This window comes from Mustelus asterias, chromosome 29, assembly GCF_964213995.1.
Source record: "Mustelus asterias chromosome 29, sMusAst1.hap1.1, whole genome shotgun sequence".
NCBI classification, from domain to species: domain Eukaryota; kingdom Metazoa; phylum Chordata; class Chondrichthyes; order Carcharhiniformes; family Triakidae; genus Mustelus; species Mustelus asterias.
In genome coordinates, this window is record NC_135829.1 from 22,289,954 (window position 1) to 22,310,140 (window position 20,187).

Consider the following 20,187-nt stretch of genomic DNA (forward strand, 5'->3'; position numbering starts at 1 on the left):
TGGGATTTGGAGCAGTGAGGTTGGTGGCGCGGTGGTGAGGAGGTGGCAATGGAAGAGGCAGTCACTGACTGATTTTGGCCACTCAGGTCCTGATCATTTAACATTTTTGCGGGACTGTAGCCAGGTCCTTGACACCGGACTCAGGGGATGACACTCTGATGCGCGACAATCAAGCACGAGGTACAAGGCTTCAGCGATTGAAGGCTTTTATTGACAAACAATGGAACTATCTAAACACGAGTACACCACTCCAGACTGGAGGGGTCCTGCCTGAGCAGAGGGTCTTATACCTCTCCCTAGGAGGCGGGGCCCGACCGGGATGTGCCATAACAGCATCCACCACAGGTATATTAATCCCACAGTGTAAACACCCTAACCCAACAACATTATAACAACCCCACAGTGGCAACACCCTAACCCAACAGTAACATTGGAATAACCCCACAGTGGTAACCAACGATGGTTCACCACATTCACCCCTCCTTTAAAAACAAAGGCCGGCGGGGTGCGAAAACAGGTCACATATATACAAAATTCACAAGTCCAGACGGTCTGGAGGACCGCACCGTCGCTGTGATCTCCTCAACACCGGTTGCGACACCGGAGCAGGTGCTTGCGGTGGCGTTCTCTCCAAAACAGCGTCCGGCTGTCCCCTCGAGGACTCCCGGGCCGGTTGACCCTGGTGAGGCAGTGGTGCAGGGGATCCTGGAACCTTCTGTGGTGGCGCCGATCTCCGAGTCTCAGGCAAGCTGTACATGGGAGTATAACTGTTATGCACTGGTCCCGGTGCTGACCGCGCCACGTCTGGGGAAGAAAGAAGTGAAAGGGGGTTTGTGACGGGGGGTATAGGAGCGACAGGAGTTGCTACGTCCCCTGCGGGCGCCAGGTCTCGAATCGAGACCGTGTCCTCTCGCCCGTCAGGATATGCCACATAGGCATACTGAGGGTTGGCGTGGAGGAGTTGGACCGGTTCGACCAAGGGGTCGGACTTGCGGGCCCTCACATGTCGCCGCAGAAGGACGGGTCCTGGGTACGTCAACCAGGCTGGTAAGGAGATCCCCGAGGACGACTTCCGAGGGAATGAGAACATCCTCTCGTGGGGAGTAGCATTGGTTGCCGTACACAGGAGGGAGCGAATGGAATGAAGCGCATTTGGAAGGACCTCCTGCCAACGGGAGACTGGAAGGCCCCTGGACTTCAGCGCCAATAGGACAGCCTTCCAGACTGTAGCATTCTCCCTCTCCACCTGTCCGTTACCCCTAGGGTTGTAGCTCGTGGTTCTACTAGAGGCAATCCCGTATGAGAGCAGGAATTGCCTCAAGTCGTTACTCATGAACGACGAGCCCCTGTTGCTATGTATGTAGCAGGGGTACCCGAACAGGGTAAAAAGATCAATGAATGCCTTAATCACTGTGGCAGTCGACGTGTCCGCACAGGGGACAACAAACGGGAACCGGGAGTATTCATCTATGATATTGAGAAAATAGACATTCCGGTCCGTTGAGGGAAGGGGGCCCTTAAAATCCACACTCAGCCTCTCGAAGGGGCGAGTGGCCTTGACCAATTGTGCCCGGTCCGGTCGATAAAAGTGCGGTTTGCATTCCGCGCAAATCCGACAGCTTCTCGTTACTGACCTGACATCCTCCACCGAGTAGGGCAGGTTGCGGGCTTTTATGAAGTGGTAGAGTCGAGTGACTCCAGGATGGCACAGGTCATTGTGGAGGGCCTTCAAGCGGTCCTCCTGCATGATAGCGCATGTTCCGCGCGAGAGGGCATCCGAGGGCTCATTGAGCTTCCCTGGACGATACATAATATCGTAATTATAGGTGGAGAGCTCAATTCTCCACCGCAAGATCTTATCATTCTTGATCTTGCCCCTCTGCGTATTACTGAACATAAACGCCACGGATCGTTGATCCGTGATCAGGGTGAACCGCTTCCCCGCCAGGTAATGGCGCCAGTGTCTGATGGCCTCCACAATGGCCTGAGCCTCCTTCTCCACCGCTGAATGCCGAATTTCGGGACCTTGAAGGGTGCGGGAAAAAAACGCGACGGGCCTGCCTGCCTGGTTTAGTGTGGCGGCCAGGGCGAAATCCGATGCATCACTTTCCACCTGAAAAGGGATGGATTCATCCACCGCGTGCATCGTGGCTTTCGCAATGTCGCTTTTCAAAGCCTTGAAGGCCAATTGGGCCTCCGGCGTGAGTGGGAAGGTCGTGGACTTGATGAGCGGACGGGCTTTGTCCGCTTAGTTGGGGACCCACTGCGCATAATAAGAAAAGAAGCCGAGGCATCTCCTCAGTGCTTTTGTGCTAGCGGGCAAGGGCAGTTCAGTAAGGGGGCGCATACGGTCTGGATCAGGGCCGATGACCCCGTTTTCCACCACGTATCCAAGGATAGCTAACCTGCGCGTACGGAATACGCACTTCTCCCTGTTATAGGTCAGATTCAGGTGAGATGCAGTGCGCAGAAAGTTTTGGAGATTCGTGTCATGGTCCTGCTGGTCATGGCCGCAGATGGTGACGTTATCCAGGTACGGGAAGGTAGCCCGCAACCCGTTCTGGTCCACCATTCGGTCCATAGCACGCTGGAAGACCGAGACCCCATTGGTGACACCAAATGGAACCCTAAGAAACTGATATAGACGACCATCCGCCTCAAAAGCCGTGTATTGTTGGTCCTCTGGGCGGATGGGGAGTTGGTGGTAGGCGGACTTAAGGTCTATGGTGGAGAACACCCGGTACTGCGCAATCTGATTGACCATATCAGATATGCGCGGGAGAGGATACGCATCCAGCTGCGTATAACGGTTAATGGTCTGACTGTAGTCGATGACCATCCGGGGTTTGTTCCCGCTTTTAACCACCACGACCTGCGCTCTCCACGGACTAGCACTTGGCTGTATGATCCCTTCTTTGAGGAGCCGCTGAACCTCAGATCTGATAAAGATCCGGTCTTCAGCGCTGTAATGCCTACTTTTAGTAGCGATCGGCTTGCAGCCTGGTACCAGATTCTTAAATAAAGAAGGTGTGGTGATCTTCAGTGTGGAAAGATTGCATGCGGGGCGCTTTGGGCAATTTGGAGGCTGCGGCTGATTCCCTACTGCCAGTGAAGGGAGTGGCCCACCGTACTGTAGGATCACACTCTTCAGGTGGACCATAAAGTTTAGTCCGAGGAGAATTGGCGCGCAAAGGTGCGGCAACACAAGGAGCCTGTATCGCTCGTAAATTGTGCCCTGCACCTCTAGGGTTACCATACAACGTCCTTGGATCGGTACAGACCGGGACCGTGATGCCATAGAAATTGTCTGTTTGGCAGGTAGAACCCGGAGTCCACACCTTTTTGCAGTGTCAGGGTGAATAAAACTCTCGGTGCTCCCACTGTCAAACAGACAATACACAGTACGACCATTTACCTTGATGTTCATCATCGAACTGTCGAGCCTGTGATGCTTTGTCTGGTCCAGAGAGATCGACGCCACCGTTGGCCCCCGGGCGTCACTGCAGGCAGCCGAGGTTGATACTGAGGACCCCTGCTGGTCGCTCCTGGTCATCGTCGACCATGATGGCCGCCCCCATGAATCGCACGTGGGTGAGGGCGCCAAGCGTAGCGACTCCTGGTGGTCATCCTCCTCCTCCGTCAGCCACGATGGCGCCATCCTGGATTCGCACGTGGTCGGGCCTCGCGGGTACTGCGACGTCGAAGGAGATTGTCTCCGCTCTGGAGGGTCACAGGCTGCACTGCCGTTCTTGGGCTTCGACCTGCAAACTTTAGCATAGTGCCCCTTTTTACCGCACTGACTGCAGATCGCCGTTCTTGCTGGACACTGTTGCCGTGGATGCTTGGCTCCTCCGCAAAAATAGCATCGCTGGCCGCCTGGAGCTGCCGCCGTCGTCGGGTCGATATGGGAGCGCGAGCCCGTGGGGCGAGGAGGGATTTGAGCTTGCTCCTGCCACGTTGTCTCCGCGTGGTCTTCGGGGTACAGAGCCAAGCTTTTCGACGCTGCCTCCAGCATCTCAGCCATCTCCATCGCTTGGGTCAAGTTGAGGTTCCCTTTCTCTAATAGCTTAAGCCGGATGTACGAGGACCCTACCCCTGCTACGAACGCATCTCGGGCGAGGTCGTACATATATTGCTCAGCCGACACATCTTTGCAGTCGCAGCCCCTGGCAAGCTGCAAGAGCTCATTGGCGTAGTCCTCCATAGTTTCGCCCGACTGCCGACGTCGTGTAGCGAGGAGGTAACGAGCGTGAATCTCGTTGGGTGGTCTCGTGTATCGTTTCTTCAAGAGCTCGATGGCCCTCGGGTAAGTGGTGGCCGCACGAATCGCAAGATAGACCGTGTCGCTTACCCTCGCGTGGAGGACCTGGAGTTTGTCGTCGTCCGTAGTAACTGCTGCAGAGGCTGCCAGGTAGTCCTCGAAACACTTCAACCAGTGGTCGAAGGTGTTCACGGCACCGACCGCACGTGGGTCCAGCGTCAGCCGCTCTGGTTTCAGCATTTGCTCCATACTCTCTTTACTGTCGAGAGTTTTGTGTTTGTCAATAAAATTGATGCGCGACAATCAAGCACGAGGTACAAGGCTTCAGCGATTGAAGGCTTTTATTGACAAACAATGGAACTATCTAAACACGAGTACACCATTCCAGACTGGAGGGGTCCCGCCTGAGCAGAGGGTCTTATACCTCTCCCCAGGAGGCGGGGCCCGACCGGGATGTGCCATAACAACATCCACCACAGGTATATTAATCCCACAGTGTAAACACCCTAACCCAACAACATTATAACAACCCCCAAAGTGGCAACACCCTAACCCAACAGTAACATTGGAATAACCCCACAGTGGTAACCAACGATGGTTCACCACACACTCCATGGCTGCCTGCTCTCATTCCCACTCCTGAGGAAACATGGCTACGCTCCTCTGAGCCAGTTCGGAGATTAAGGCCTAAAGGGAGTGTGACCTGCTGGCTGTTAACTACAATCAGTCAAATGAACAGGCAGCACAGCAATGTTCCTGCCGTGAAAAAGGAGGCACGGTGGCACAGTGATTAGCACTGCTGCCTCACAGCGCCAGGGACCCGGGTTCGATTCCCGGCTTGGGTCACTGTCTGTGCGGAGTCTGCACATTCTCCTCATGTCAGTGTGGATTTCCTCCGGGTGTTCCGGTTTCCTCCCACAGTCCAAAAGACGTGCTATTCAGATACATTGGCCATGCTAAGTTCTCCCTCAGTGTACCTGGGCAGGCGCCGCAGTGTGGTGACTAGGGGATTTTCACAGTAACTTCATTGCAGTGTTAACATACGCCTACTTGTGACACTAATAAATAAACTTAAACTTAAAGAAATGACCTCCATCAGGGTAATGGAATATCAGGAACCCTGTGATAAAAGAAAACTACGATGTTGGAATCCAAAACAAAAACAGAAAATGCTGGAATGTCTCGACAGGTCTGACAGTATCTGAGGGGAGAGAATAGAGCAAAAGCTTTGAGTCTTGATGACCCTTTGTCAGCTCTGACGAAAGATCAGGAACCATGTATGTGCTAACTAACCGGACTGAACGACCAGACTTTGGAAGGGGTCAGTGGAATTGGTTGACATTACTTCAGAGACAGCCAATCAGCATAAAGAAAACTGAGCACTGGCCATCTGAGCCAATAGTCTGGGCACCAACTCAGAACTACAAAAAAGATGGGTTCAAGATTGACTTTGGTAGATTGGTAATATTAGCTAAATGCACTGACTCTAAGGGGGGGATTTTCCCATCCCGCCAGCCATGGGAATTGTAGTGGGTGGGACACGGACCATGGTCTGTTGACCTCGGGCAGGAGTTTCCAGTTTTGGGGCGAGTGTGGCTGGAAAATCCCACCCATAGAGTGAATTATCACACAGACCCGCCCCAATAGGCCCATATGTTCAAATTAGTGAGTCGCTGGCTGTTTAATGAGGAGTAAAGTTGCTGACAGTTGCCAAGCTGTTTCTACACCGTACTGCTTGTGTGTTTGCAGGAAAATAGTCCATGGCAAGCGGCCTGGTTTACTCTGAGTATTGTGGAGCGATTTATCAACTCTACTCATCCTCAGCAACATGCCTCACTAAATCCTTCTGCTTGTATTAAATCCCGGTGTTGATACAGTAACAATATCTCAGGACATTGTGCATCCTTCCTCCCAGGACTGAAAAGCACACAAAAGCTTCATTCACCCCATTGACGCTTCTCTTCTAGCAGGCTGACCTGACTCTCTGATCAGTAGCACTCCCACCCACTGTGGAAACATAGAAACTAGAAGCAGGGGTAGGCTTCAAACCTGCTCCGCCGTTCATTTTGATCATGGCTGATCATTGAATTCAATATCCGGATCCCCCCTCCCTCCCATATCCCTTGATCCCTTTAGCCCCAAGAGCTATATCTAATTTCTTCTTGAAATCAGACAACGTTTTGGCCTCAACTACATCCTGTGGTAGTGAATTCCACACATTCACCACCCTCTGGGGGAAGAAATTTCTCCTCATCTCAGTTCTAAAAGGTTTATCCCTTATCCTCAAACTGTGACACCTAGTTCTGGACTCCCCCACCATCGGGAACATTCTTTCTGAATCCACCCTGTCTAACCCTGTTAGAATTTTATAAGTTTCTATGAGATCCCCTCTCATTCTTCTAAACTCCAATTAATATTAGTCTCTCCTCATATGACAGACCTGCCATCCCAGGAATCAGCCTGGTAAACCTTCACTGTACTCCCTCTATAGCAAGGGCATCCTTCCTCAGATAAGGACACCACTGTTGAAGGTGGCATTGTGATGCTATTTTCAGCTATTTGGGGAGTTCTCCCTGGTGCCCTGGACAATATTTACCCCCCAGCCGCCATCACAAGTATCATAATATCTGGTAACTTTTGCATTGCTGTATGTGGGATCTTGCTGTGTGCAAATTGGCTGCCATGTTTTCTAAATCACAAATGGCGGGTATACTTCAAAAGGACTTCAGTAGTTGCAAAGCACTCTGGGATGTCCCAAGGTGGTGAATACAGCAGCATAAATGCCAGTTTTTCTCTCTTTAGCTTATCTGTAGTGGTACCACAAACACGGCATGCTGGCACAGTGGTTAGCACCGGGTTCAATTCCCGGCTTGGGTCACTGTCTGTGTGGAGTTTGCAAGTTCACCCCATGTCTGCGTGGGTTTCCTCCGGGTGCTCCAGTTTCCTCCCACAGTCCAAGATATGCAGGTTAGGTGGATTGGCCGTGGTAAATTGCTCCTTAGTGTCCAAAGATGTGTAAGTTGAAGGCCTAGCGGGTTAAATGTGTGGGATTACAGGGATAAGGCCTGGGTAAAATGCTCTGTCAGAGATTTGGTGCAGACTTGGGCCAAATGGCCTCCTTCTGCACTGTAGGGGTTCTATGAGTACCACTGACACTGGCACTTGGAGGAGGGTTAGACAGCTTCCTCTGGCGACATGTGGAGGCACATAAGCAGCATTGGTCAGAGCAGAGGGATCCTGGACACATGCTGGAGCTTAAGACACTGTTAAAATGGCAGCCTACATCAACATCCATCGATAAGACCTTTTATGGAGTAAGGTAGCTCAAGGTGCTTTGATAGAACCACATTGTTGTGGATTCACGTCATTCCTGCGTTGGGTCACTGTCTATGTGGAGTTTGCACGTTCTCCCCGTGTCTGTGTGAGTTTCCTCCGGGTGTTCCGGTTTCCTCCCACAGTCCGAAAGACGTGCTGGTTAGGGTGCATTGGCCATGCTAAATTCTCCCTCAGTGTACCCGAACAGGCGTCGGAGTGTGGTGACTCGGGGATTTTCACTGTTACTTCATTGCAGTGTTAATGCAGTGTTAACTTGTGACACTGATAAATAAACTTTGAACTTAAAAAAAATCACCTTCAGTGGGCTAATTGAACATCAGGAACCCTGCATCTACTAACCAACTGGACTGAACTTCTAGACTTTCGAAGGGGTTGGTGGGATTAGTTGACATTACTTCAGAGGCAGCCAATCAGCATGCAGAAAATTGAGCACTGGCCATCTGAGCCAATAGAATAGAATCCCTACAGTGCAGAAGGAGGCCATTCGGCCCATTGAGTCTGTACCGACCACAATCCCACCCAGGCCCTATCCCTGTAGGCCGCATATCTATTCTGCCAATCCCCCTGACACTAGGGTCAATTTAGCGTGGCCAATCAGCCAACTGGAACACACCCTTGTAGCTAGCCTGGTCCAGACTGAGGCAGAGGGGAGGAACCGTTACCTTTATACCTCGATCAGGTGGAAAGGGAGGAGTCTCGGGTCAGGCACAGCAGGGGTGTGTCCAGGCATATAATACGTAGTTACAGTGGGTCACCACATTCACCCCCTGTTTAAAAAAAAAGAGTCCGGCGGGGGTGAGATGGGTGGAACAATATATACAAAGTCACAGAATATATACAAAAGTCACGGCTGAAGCAAGACATCGACACCTCACAGGTTCAGCCTGTCGGGCAGTTTGATCCGCCGCTGCGACCACTGTAGTACCGGTTGTGGTGTTGTTTCAGGTGGCAGGGTGAATCCGCTCGAGTCCGCCATCGTCCCTTCCGATCGGGTACTACGTGGTGACTCCGAGGGCTCAGGCGAGCTGCACACGGGGGACAGAGAAGTAAGCGGACATGGTGCTACCTGAACAACAGAGGGGTCTAGGGATGTGGGGTGGAGGGTCATAGTGGGGTCTAGGGATGTGGGGTAGAGGGGCATAGTGGGCTCCAGGGCACCCGCAGGCGCCAGGTCCCGGATAGAGACCGTGTCCTCCCGCCCATCGGAGTATGCCACATAGGCATATTGGGGGTTGGCATTGAGGAGCTGGACTCTTTCGACCAGGGGGTCCGACTTATGGGGCCGCACATGCCTCCGGAGCAGAACTGGGCCTGGGTATGTCAGCCACGACGGTAGTGAGATCCCTGAGGAGGACTTCCTAGGGAAAGCAAACATCTGCTCATGGGGGGTGGCATTGGTAGCCGTACACAGGAGTGACCTAATTGAGTGCAGTGCCTCTTGCCAGCGGGTGACTGGAAGACCTTTAGACCGTAGCGCTAGTAAAACGGCCTTCCAGACTGTCGCATTCTCCCTCTCTACCTGTCCGTTTCCCCTGGGGTTGTAGCTGGTGGTCCTACTCAAGGCTATGCCTTTAGAGAACAGGTACTGACGCAGCTCATCACTCATGAAGGAGGATCCCCGGTCGCTATGGATGTCGCTAGGGAAACCGAACAGGGTGAAGACGCCGTGCTGACCGTGCCTGAAGTCATATCCGGGCAGGGAATGGTGAAAGGGAATCGGGAGTACTCATCTATAACGTTGAGGAAATAGATGTTGGGGTCAGAAGAGGGGAGGGGCCCTTTGAAATCAATACTGAGGCGTTCAAAGGGGCGGGTGGCTTTGATGAGGTTGCTCTGTCCGGCCGATAGAAGTGCGGCTTACACTCCGCGCAGACCTGGCAGTGTCTGGTTATAGACCGGACATCCTCAACAGAATAGGGCAGGTTATGGGCCTTAATAAAATAGTAGAGCCTGGTGACTCCCGGGTGACAGTGGTCATCGTGGAGAGTCTGTAGCTGGTTCACTTGTGCGCTGGCACATGTTCCATGAGACAGAGCGTCCGGAGGCTCATTGAGCTTCCCGGGCCGGTATAAGATTTCATAATTGTAGGTGGAGAGCTCAATCCTCCACGTCAGTATCTTATCGTTCTTAATCTTGCCCCTCTGCGCGTTGTTGAACATAAAAGCCACAGAACGTTGGTCAGTGAGCAAAGTGAATCGTTTGCCAGCTATGTAGTGGTGCCACTACTTAGCTGGCGTGGAGCACGTGTAGCTTGTCCGATTCGGACTGGACGACAGCGGAGGCTTCGAGGAAGGCTTCAAAGCACCTCAGCCAGTGATCGAAGCTGTTGGAAGCTCCCACAGCTTGAGGGTCCAGGTCTAACTTGTCGGGCTTCAAAATTTGTTCCATCCTATGATTTTTGTTTTCTTTGTGATTAAAATTGATGCACCATCAATTCACGAGGACTATAGCGAGTGTGAAATAAAACAGGCTTTTAATCACACAGAACAGGAACACACCCTTGTAGCTAGCCTGGTCCAGACTGAGGCAGAGGGGATACCTCGATCAGATGGAAATGGAGGAGTCTCGGGTCAGGCGCAGCAGGGGTGTGTCCAGGCATATAATACGTAGCTACAGTGGGTCACCACACTGGTGTTATGAGGCAGCAGTGCTAACCACTGTGCCACCACTGGGCACCAACTCAAACTACAAAGAAAAAACGATGGGTTCAAATATGACTTTGTTTGGTAGATTGGTAATATTAGCTAAATGCACTGACACTAAGGGGGGGATTTTCCCATCCCGCCAGCCATGGGAATTGTAGTGGGCGGGACACGGACCATGGTCTGTTGACCTCGGGCAGGAGTTTCCGGTTTTGGGGCGGGTGTGGCTGGAAAGTCCCGCCCATAGAGTGAATTATCACACAGACCCGCCCCAATAGGCCCATATGTTTGAATTAGTGAGTCGCTGGCTGTTTAATGAGGAGTAAAGTTGCTGACAGTTGCCAAGCTGTTTCTACACCGTACTGCTTGTGTGTTTGCAGGAAAATAGTCCATGACAAGCGGCCTGGTTTACTCTGAGTATTGTGGAGTGATTTATCAACTCTACTCATCTTCAGCAACACGCCTCACTAAATCCTTCTGCTTGTATTAAATCCCGGTGTTGATACAGTAACAACATCTCAGGATATTGTGCATCCTTCCTCCCAGGACTGAAAAGCACACAAAAGCTTCATTCACCCCATTGACGCTTCTGCTTCTAGCAGGCTGACCTGACTCTCTGATCAGTAGCACTCCCACCCGCTGTAGAAACATAGAAACTAGAAGCAGGAGGAGGCCATTCAGCCCCTCGAGCCTGCTCCGCCATTCATTTTGATCATGGCTGATCATTAAATTCAATATCCGGATCTCCCACTACCCCCCATATCCCTTGATCCTTTAGCCCCAAGAGCTATATCGAATTTCTTCCTGAAATCAGACAATGTTTTGGCCTCAACTACTTTCTGTGGTAGTGAATTCCACACATTCACCACCCTCTGGGTGAAGAAATTTCTCCTCACCTCAGTTCTAAAAGGTTTGCCCCTTATCCTCAAACTGTGACCCCTAATTCTGGACTCCCCCACTATTGGGAACATTCTTTCTGAATCCACCTTGTCTAACCCTGTTAGAATTTTATAAGTTTCTATGAGATCCCCTCTCACTCTTCGAAACTCCAGTGAATACAATCCTAACCGACTTGTCTCTCCTCATATGATAGACCTGCCATCCCAGGAATCAGACTGATAAAGCTTCACTACACTCCCTCAATAGCAAGGAGCTCCTTCTCAGATAAGGACACTAAAACTGCACACAATACTCCAGGTGTGGCTTCACCAACGCCCTATACAATTGCAGTAAAACATCCCTATCCCCGTACTCAAATCCTCTCGCAATGAAGGCCAACATACCATTTGCCTTCTTTACTGCCTGCTGTACCGACGCGCTTACTTTCAGCGACTGATGCACGAGGATACCAAGGTCTTGTTACGTATCCACCTCTCTCTATTTACACCCAGTCGAGTAATAATCAATCTTCCTGTTATTGCCACCAAAGTGGATAACCTCACATTTATCCACATTACACTGCACCTGCTGTACACATGCCCACACACTCAGCCTGTCCAAATCATGCTGAAGCATCTCTGCATCCTCCTCACAGCTCACCCTCCCACTCAAGTTTGTATCATCCTGCCTCACTTTATCTCCACCACCAGGTTTCATGATTATTTTGCGGTTCTTGCTAACATCCTTTTCAAATTTACTTTTTGCTCATTTCGTTTCGCTAGTTAGGTGTCGGCCTTGGATAGCATGACCCCTCCGAGTCAGATGATAGTAGATCTGGGTGCCATCCCCAAATACCAACACACAAACTGACTCTCCAGTACAGTGCTGAGGGAGTGCAGCATTGTCAGATGTGACATTGTGGTGCTATTGTCAGCTATTCGGGGAGCTCTCCGTGGTGCCCAGGACAATATTTACCCCCCAGTCTCCATCACAAGCATCAGATTATCTGGTAACTTTTCCATTGCTGCGTGTGGGATCTTGCTGTGTGCAAATTGACTGCCATGTTTCCTAACTCACAAATGGTGGGTATACTTCAAAAGGACTTCATTAGTTGCAAAGCACCCTGGGATGTCCCGAGGTGGTGAATAGAGCTGCATAAATGCCAGCTTTTCTCTCTTTAGCTTATCTGTGGTGGTACCACTAACACGGCATGCTGGCACAGTGGTTAGCACTGTTGCCTCACAGCGTCAGGGACCCAGGTTCAATTCCCAGCTTGGGTGACTGTGCAGAGTTTGCACATTATTCCCATGTCTGCGTGTGTTTCCTCTGGGCGCTCCGGCTTCCTCCCACAGTACGAAAGACCTGTTGGTTGGGTGCATTGGCCATCCCTCAGTGTACCCGAACAGGCAGCGGAGTGTGGCGACTAGGGGATTTTCACAGTAACTTCATTGCAGTGTTGATGTAAGCCTACTTGTGACACTAATAAATAAACTTTAAAAACTTTAAGAGACTTTTCACGTGATGTAGACTAAACATCTTTCCAATAAAGCTCATGTTTGCTCATACCGTTGTGGTCTGTAAGCCTATTCTTTATAAATACCACAAAGGAAACTGCGACGGGGTGGTTGATCCACACTGCAAACACCCAAAAGAGAATTACAGAAACCCAGTGGAACAAGAGAAAAATCATTGGCCCACACTGCAGAAAGACTTAAGTAGTTAAAAAAAATCACTGCTCCAAAGCTGGTGACAGAGGGGGGGCTGAGTCACATGCAGCAATAGAACCCAAACATCAACAAAGATTTTGGGGAAACAATGTCAAAAGGAAGACACGTGTTCAGTCTGGAAAGATCTAGAACAGTACATAAGACCATAAGATATAGGAGCATAGGCCCATCGAGTCTGCTCCGTCATTCAATCATGGCTGATAAGCTTCTCAACCCCACTCTCCAACCTTTGATCCCCAAGACAGACAGAACCAGAGAGAGGGAAGGTTAGCCTCACTTTTCAGTTGCAGAACCTTGAATGCATTAATTTTATTTTAAAGAAACCCTTAAGAGGCCACCATGCATTGGCAGCAATTTTTGATTTCATTTCCAGAGCATACCCTCAAAATTCAATGGAAATTGGACTGCAGAATGTGCATGCACCCCTCTGTTAAAGAGACTGCTACAATGGGACAGTGACCATGAGAAACAAGTGGTCATAGAATCACTACAGTGCAGAAGGAGGCCATTTCAGCCCATCGAACCTGCACTGACAACTATCCCTAGTCCCTTAGTACTGTAGAGGATCAGAAGGACCTTGGGGTCCGGGTCCATAGGACTCTAAAATCGGCTCCACAGGTGGAGGAGGTGGTTAAGAAGGCGTATGGTGTGCTGGCCTTTATCAATCGAGGGATTGAGTTTAGGAGTCCGGGGATAATGATGCAGCTTTATAAGACCCTCGTCAGACCCCACTTGGAGTACTGTGCTCAGTTCTGGTCGCCTCACTATAGGAAGGATGGAAAAGATTGAAAGGGTGCAGAGGAGATTTACAAGGATGTTGCCTGGATTGAGTGGAATGCCTTATGAGGATAGGCTGAGGGAGCTCGGTCTTTTCTCCTTGGAGAGACGTAGGATGAGAGGAGACCTAATAGAGGTGTATAAGATGTTGAGAGGCATAGATCGGGTGGACTCTCAGAGGCTTTTTCCCAGGGTGGAAATGTCTGCTACGAGAGGACACAGGTTTAAGGTGCTGGGGGGTAGGTACAGGGGAGATGTTAGGGGGAAGTTTTTCACACAGAGGGTGGTGGGCGAGTGGAATCGGCTGCCGTCAGTAGTGGTGGAGGCAAACTCAATCGGGTCTTTTAAGAGACTCCTGGGTGATTACATGGAGCTTAATAGGATGGAGGGTTATAGGTAGGTCGAGAAGGTAGGGATGTGTTCGGCACAACTTGTGGGACGAAGGGCCTGTTTGTGCTGTAGTTTTTCTATGTTTCTATGTTTCTAACTCCATGTATTTACCTTGCTAATCCCCCTGACACTAGGGACAATTTAACATGGCCAATCCACCTAATCCGCACATCTTTGGAGTGTGGGAGAAAATCGGAGCACCCGGAGGAAACCTACACAGACACGGGGAGAACGTGCAAACTCCATACAAACAGTTACCCAAGGCCGGAATTGAACCCAGGTACCTGGCACTGTGAGGCAGCAGTGCTAACCACTGTGCCACTCCCACTGTGAGGCAGCACCTCCAATATAAGAATCTTATATGAGTTATGCAAGAATCAAACTCTCTCCCAGTAAGAACAAAGAAAATTACAGCACAGGAAACAGGCCCTTCGGCACGGTAGCACAGTGGTTAGCACTGCTGCTTCACAGCTCCAGGGACCTGGGTTCGATTCCTGGCTTGGGTCACTGTCTGTGTGGAGTTTGCACATTCTCCTCGTGTCTGCGTGGGTTTCCTCCGGGTGCTCCAGTTTCCTCTCACAGTCCAAAGATGTGCGGGTTAGGTTGATTGGCTATGCTAAAATTGCCCCTTAGTGTCCTGGGATGTGTAGATTAGAGGGATTAGCGAGTAAAATATGCAGAGATATGGGGGTAGGGCCTGGGTGGGATTATGGTCGGTGCAGACTCGATGGGCCGAATGGCCTCTTTCTGTACTGTAGGGTTTCTATGATTCTATGATTCTCTCCAAGCCTGCACCGACCATGCTGCCTGACTGAACTAAAACCCCCTACCCTTCCGGGGACCATATCCCTGTATTCCCATCCTATTTCCTCGGATGGTGATTGCTAGCACGAGGGGACATAGCTTTAAATTGAGGGGTGATAGATATAGGACAGATGTCAGAGGTAGGTTCTTTACTCAGAGAGTAGTAAGGGCGTGGAATGCGCTGCCTGCAACAGTCGTGGACTCGTCAACATTAAGGGCATTTAAAGGGTCATTGGATAAACATATGGATGATATTGGAATAGTGTAGGTTAGATGGTCTTTAGATTGGTTTCACAGGTCGGCGCAACATTGAGGGCCGAAAGGCCTGAACTGCACTGTAATGTTCTATGTTCTATTCATGTACTTGTCAAGACGCCCCTTAAAAGTCACTATCGTATCTGCTTCTGCGACCTCCCCCGGCAGCGAGCTCCAGGCACCCACCACCCTCTGTGTAAAAAACTTGTCTCGTGCATCCCCTTTAAACCTTGCCCCTCACACCTTAAACCAATGCCCCCTCGTAATTGACTCTTCCACCCTAGGGAAAAAGCTTCTGACTACCCACTCTGTCCATGCCCCTCATAATCGTGTAGACAAATGACAGACACCTGAGGCTAGAATCAAACCCAGGTCCCTGGTGCTATAAGACAGCAGTGCTAAGCATTGTGCCAACATGTATTCTAAACGATATAGTGGAGAATGGTTTCGATCCATCGACCTCTGGGCTGTAGGCCAAGCATGCTTCCGCTGCGCCACACTCTGCTACACAAGTTGAGAGAGAAATGTTGGAATTCCAGTGCCTTCCCGCCACGGTATTCCAGGGGCCGACAACGGAAATGTCCGTTGACCTCGGGCGGGAATTTCCCATCTTGCTTGAGCGAGGCCATAAAATCGTGCCCAGAGTGTTTCTTCCAATTTGAGTTGGTGAAAAATAGCTGTGTCTTAAAGCATGCAGATGGGAATCCAACTCGATAAATTACCCACAGTTCGCCAGTTATAATTCATAATGGTCTTGAAATTCCACTGGTCTCCGGCTGAAACTGAGTTTGACACCAAGCCCAGGAAGACATGAATCACAGTGAATCAGCAATGTTGCAAAATCATTTCGCAAGCTTTCTCCTTATGACTTGAACAAGGATGGAGAGTGTGCGGTTTGAAGTAAATGAAACAGAATGAGTTGAAGTGTGCAGTTCTGTATTTGCCGTGTCATTTAGACTGCAGTCCTGTCAAGATTGGAGAACTTTATCCGGCCAGCGTGTCTGACCTTCCTCTTAAATATTTGTTGGTGGTTTCTATAGGAAGTCATTCATGTTCTGCTCAAATGGATTACATTGGCATGGTTTCCAATTTCAATCTCTCAGTGGAAGCTATCCCAATGGGAGCAAGGTGGTCCACAGGAGGATATGGGAAGTGTAATCATTGTTTAAGCACTTGTGGAAACTTTAAACTTGTTTTCCTTACACCACCTTCTTGAAACGTGTGGAAGAGGGGAAATTCTCAGTCCCGGCACATCAAGTAACGATGGCTAATTTAATCATAGAATCATACAGCACAGAAGAGGCCCTTCAGCCCATTAAATCCGCACCGACACATTAGAAACACCTGAACTCCCACCTAATCCCATTTACCAGCACTTGGCCCATAGCCTTGAATGTTATCATGTGCCAAGTGCTCATCCAGGGACTTTTTAAAGGATTTAAAGTTTTAAAGTTTATTTATTAGTGTCACAAGTAGGCTTACATTAACACTGCAATGAAGTTACTGCGAAAATCCCCTGGGATGTGAGGCAACCCGCCTCCACCACCCTCCCAGGCAGCGCATTCCAGACCGTCACCACCCTCTGGGTAAAATGTTTTTCCTCACATCCCCCCTAAACCTCCTGTCCCTCACCTTGAACCTGTGTCCCCCTCGTTACTGACCCTTCAACAAAGGGGAATAGCTGCTCCCTCTCCACCCTGTCCACATCCCTATAATCTTGTACACCTTGATCAGGTCGCCCCTCAGTCTTCTCTGCTCCAATGAAAACAACCCAAGCCTATCCAACCTCTCTCCATAACTTCAATGTTCCATCCCAGACAGCATCCTGGTGAATCTCCTCTGCACCCCCTTCAGTGCAATCACATCCTTCCTATAATGTAGCGACCAGAACTGCACACAGTACTCCAGCTGTAGCCTCACCAAAGTTCTATACAACTCCAACATGACCTCCCTGCTTTTGTAATATATTAATCAATTGATAAAGGCAAGTTTCCCATATGCCTTTTTCACCACCCTACTAACACGCCCTTCCAATTCCAGAGATCTGTGTACAAACACGCCAAGGTCCCTTTGCTCCACAGAACCTCCTCGTGTCCTACCATTCATTGAATACTTTCTTGTCAAATTACTCCTTCCAAAGTGTGTCACCTCAGGGTTAAATTCCATCTGCCGCTTACCTGTCCATTTCACCATTCAGTCTATATCTTCCTGTAGCCTAAGACACTCCGCCTCACTGTGACCTACCCGTCCAATCTTTGTGTCATCCGCAAACTCATTAACCCTACACCCCCACATAGTCATCAATGTCATTTATATAAATGAAGAATAATAGGGGACCCAACACAGATCCCTGTGGTACGCCACTGGACACTGGCTTCCAGTCACTAAAGCAGCCGTCTGTCATCACCCTCTCTCTCCTATAACTGAGCCGATTTTGAATCCACTTTATCAAATTACCCTGTATCCCATGTGCAATTTGCCTTCTTTACAAGTCTCCCTTGTCAAAGGCTTTGCTGAAATCCATATAAACCACATCCACTGCACTGCCCTTGTCTACACACCTGGTCACTCCTCAAAAAACTCAATCAAATTTGTTGGGCATGACCTCCCTCTGATGAAGACATGCTGATTATCCCTGATCAAGCTTTGCCTCTCCAAGTGGAGTTCGATGCCCTCCTTCAGAAGTTTCTCTAATAGTTTGCCTACCAATGACGTGAGATTCACTGGTCCGTAGTTCCCTGGTTTATCTCTACAACCCTTCTTAAATAGCGGAACCACATTAGCTGTTCTCCAGTCGTCCGGCACCTCCGCCGTGGCCAGAGAGGAATTGAACATTTAGGTCAGAGTCCCTGCAATCTCTTGCCTTGCCTCCCGCAGCAGCCTGGGACACAATACATCTGGACCTAGAGATTTATGCACTTTTAAGGCTGCCAACACCTCCAATACTGTGTTTTTCTCTATGTCAATTTGTTCAAGAACCTCACAGTCTCTCTCCCTGAATTCCATACCATTATCCTCATTCTCTTGGGTGAAGACGGGTGTGAAGTATTTATTCAACACTCTACCAATGTCCTCTGGCTTCACCCACTGATTGCCACCTTGGTCCCTAATGGGCCCTACTCTTTCCCTGGTTATCCTCTTCCCACTGATATACTTACAAAATATCTTGGGATTTGCCCTACTTTTACCAGCCAGAGCTTTCTCATGTAGAATCATAAAATCCCTACAGTGCATAAGGAGGCTATTCAGCCCATCAAGACTGCACCGACCACAATGCCAACCAGGCCTTATCCCCGTAACCCCACTTATTTACCGTAACCCCCTGACACTAAGGGCAATTTAGCCCAGTCCAAAGATGTGCGGGTTAGGTTGATTGGCCAGGCTAAAATTGCCCCTTAGTGTCCTGAGATGCGTAGGTTAGAGGGATTAGCGGGTAAATGTGTAGGGATGTGGGAGTAGGGCCTGGGTGGGATTGTGGTCGGTGCAGACTCGATGGGCCGAATGGCCTCTTTCTGCACTGTAGGGTTTCTATTTCTATGAGCATGGTCAATCCACCTAACCAGCACATCCCCTCTTTGCATTCCTGATTGCTTTCTTAAGGTCTGCCCTGCACTTTCTATACCTCGCTAATGCCACCACTGATTTCCTGCCCTTATACTTTTTAAAATAATTTCTTTTTCTTCTCATTGTATCCTGAATGTCTCTGGTCACTCATGGTTCTCTGGGCTTGTTACTCCTATCTATCACCGTAGAGGGAACATGCTGGGCTTGCACCCTCCCCAGCATTTATGTCCCATTCCCAGTTGCCCTTGGAGGGCAGTTGAGAGTCACCCACATTGCTGTGGCTCTGGAGTCACATGTAGGCCAGACCGGGTAAGGATGGCAGATTTTCTTCCCTAAAGGACATAAGTGAACCAGATGGGTTTTTCTGACAATCGACAATGGTTTCATGGTCATCAGTAGATTCAGATATTTTTTATTGAATTCAAATTCCACCATCTGCCGTGGCGGGATTCGAAGCACAAAATAGAAGATTATCAAATGCACCCCACTGACAATTCAAACTATCTGACAATAATTCAGACATTTTGAACTCATAAATGGAATTGCCAATCTGAATTGAGCAAAATAATTCACAAAGGAAAGCAGAAATTAGGAATGATTGGACTATTGGAATAAATGGAGAGGCGATGGCCTAGTGGTATTATCGCGAGACTGTTAATCCAGAAACTCAGCTAATATTCTGGGGACCCGGGTTCGAATCCCGCCACGGCAGATGGTGAAATTTGAATTCAATAAAAAGGTATCTGGAATTAAGAATCTACTGATGACCATGAAACCATTGTCAATTGTCGGAAAAACCCATCTGGTTCATTAATGACCTTTAGGGAAGGAAATCTGCCATCCTTACCTGGTCTGGCCTACACGTGACAGCAGATCAACAGCAATGTGGTTGACTCTCAATTTCCCTCAGGCAACTAGGGATGGGCAATAAATGTTGACCAGTCAGCAACGCCCATGTCCGAAGAATGTATTGAAATATCTTATTTAAATGTTTAAAAGTCTTTCAGTTTTGAATGATGGAAATTCTTGGTGTAAGATTTGCTTCATGGAGTCTGTTTGGGAGGCCAATCCAGCAATTCTGGTTACGTATTTTCAGCATCAGTTACCTCAACTAATCCTATACGTTGTTCCCCATACCTTTAATATTTCTTTTTAAAGCAACTGACTTGCAGTTTAATTGAACATAGGTATCTTGTAACAGGAGGAGACCCTGAAGCCCCTCACCAGGTCAACACTTTACCTCAGTTCCAGTTGAGGGGGGTACGATGGCACAGTGAACAAAGAACAACAAAGGACAAAGAACAGTACAGCACAGGAAACAGGCCCTTCGGCCCTCCAAGCCTGTGCCGCTCCTTGGTCCAACTAGACCAATCGTTTGTATCCCTCCATTCCCAGGCTGCTCATTTGACTATCCAGGTAAGTCTTAAACGATGTCAGCGTGTCTGCCTCCACCACCCTACTTGGCAGCGCATTCCAGGCCCCCACCACCCTCTGTGTAAAAAACATCCCTCTAATATCTGAGTTATACTTCGCCCCTCTCACCTTGAGCCCG

At 49.5% G+C, this 20,187-nt stretch overlaps 1 protein-coding gene across 3 annotated transcripts in view; it reads right to left on the bottom strand.

The window, feature by feature from the left end:
• Window positions 1-20,187, bottom strand: part of LOC144480581 (nuclear receptor ROR-alpha A) — a 184,142-nt gene that overhangs the window by 42,522 nt on the left and 121,433 nt on the right. The gene's annotated exons all lie outside the window — the stretch shown is intronic.